Below are 2,265 nucleotides of genomic sequence, written 5' to 3'. Positions count from 1 at the left end.
TGATCATTAGTGAAGAAATGAGTGAAGATTTTTGTTTGTTCTTTTGTAGCTGATTCTATTTGATTGTTTTGGGAATGTTGGTATGGTTTTTTTATGTAACCTTTTGGCTGTCTTATAGTTATGATGTATTTAAAATGGACAAAAATTATTTGTGGGGGAGTTTATCACCCACGTCCAGACACAGAAGGGAATGAAATGACTATTTACCCCCATGAAAGGTGGAAATTCTGTCCCCCAATGATGCCAATGTGTGTGCTCACATTACCCATTTGATTCATTATTGGCATGCCATGTTGTATGTGGGGATATTAATGGTCTTTGTCCATATTGGACTGCACTTGAACCTCCAAGTTTGGTGATACATTCCATCTCCAATAAGTCATTGGATTGAAGGAAAAGGTCCCATAATGCAAAATAATGTGAATGGTCTTGGATTTATGATTTGAAGTCATTTTCAAAGGCCCCAGCAACCAAACACTACAAGACCCCAAAACATTGAAGTCATATACCCTACGGCATTGGAAGTAGTTGGAGACTTGGAGCTTAGCTGACTTGTTTATTGAGGGGGACTAGTGTGCTTTCTTTAGCCATTAACACTTAAGAGTGAATGTTACTCAGTAATCGCTATAAGATCATTATTAGTGATTGACCAGTTAAGGGCTTAATTAGAGGCCATTAGTGTGAGTTGGGCCTTGATAGTGGTCTTGTACTGGTGGAAAAATGGAAGTGGGGTAGATGATGGAGTCCTCTAACTTCTTTCTTAGAATCATTAATCTCTATTAAAGCCTTTCTTCTTTTCCACAAGTAGTTGATGGTTGGTGAGATCAGGCTATCCTGTCAAAACCAAGGATTGAGATATCGGTATTGGGGACGGTATTAGTTTCTGTCGATACCGATCTAACATCGATCCGGATCAGTCTGGATCGATCGGTTTAATCCTAATTTTTATTAAAAATTAAGTATTTTTTTACGATTTTACCCTCCGATACTGATCCAATCTAACACCGATACCTCATTCCATCGTCAAAGCTGATGGATCATGGATGGATATATAGCTTATTTGCTCTATGAATCTGTCTACCTATTAGCTCTTTGGTTGGCATCTAAGTTTAATGGTTAGTGGATTCTTATCCATCTTTGCAGAGTCTAGGGAGGGTAAAAATGTATTTAACTATACCCCTGCTTCACGGAAAGATTGTTTTTCGATTCAAATTGTCGATCATTTTTTGTCACAATGAAATAACCTTACCATTGCAACAAAGTCCACAACAAAAAAAAATTATTTTTGACAACGGTTGTAACGACAGTAAAAAATAAATTGTCATCAAATGTAGAGTTAAAATGGAGCGATAATCTTGAAATTACTTGGCTTGGTGAATTCACATTCATCCACTTTAGTTGGAAGAAATCAGATTCATTTGTTTCCTGTTTATATCGAGACAAACATGGCTTTAAGAATCGGTATCAAATTGATTGTATCGGTATTGGTCGTAGCCGATACCAATACCTGATCGATATCGGATCAGATTACCAAAAATATTGAGGGTTAAATAGTAAAACGGAAAAATCATTTTGATCTGATCCGACATCGTCGATCTGTATTGGTATTGATAATCGATATTACTATTTTGTCCTCCTTGATTTTTGTACCACCGATCCGGGGACATCATCCCGGCCAAAATCCGCCATCATATTTTACCGTTAACTAGGGCTTCGTTAATTGTGTAAAAGCCTCAAATTCATAATCTAGAATTCATAGCTGCCTTATCTTTTGCGATTCCAATTTCCAAAGTTGGAATTCAACGTTAACTACTCCTCTAAGACGTTGCTTCGTAGATTTTGCATTCAAATTCTGTTGATTTCTTGGTCTAAAAGTACTATCCAAAGCAACAAGGTTGCATTTCTCATTGAAACTGGAAAGTTAAATTCTTTAGGAAAAAGAACGCGAACCCAGGTCGCGTGGTTTCTTTGTCTAGGCATAGGATTATGTGAAATTACCACTCAGACTCTTCTGTTCTCCATTACCCGATTTACCCCATATAAGAATCCCCTTCTTATTGGTCTAATTCGGGATTTCTTCCCAAACCGGCAGCATGGCAACCACTCTTGAAATGAAATTTGATTCTGTTACTCTGTTTCACAAATTCTCGAGGGATCCATTGGAAGCTGAGACCCTCTCCTTCAAATGTCAAAATCTGGGAACTGGATTTGCTTCTTCGACGAGTTTGGCTGAAAACCAATATTGAACCAACATTTCAGCCCTGT

Source organism: Telopea speciosissima, chromosome 1 (genome assembly GCF_018873765.1).
Source record: "Telopea speciosissima isolate NSW1024214 ecotype Mountain lineage chromosome 1, Tspe_v1, whole genome shotgun sequence".
Classification (NCBI taxonomy): domain Eukaryota; kingdom Viridiplantae; phylum Streptophyta; class Magnoliopsida; order Proteales; family Proteaceae; genus Telopea; species Telopea speciosissima.
Note: the sequence above shows the minus strand (reverse complement) of the source record.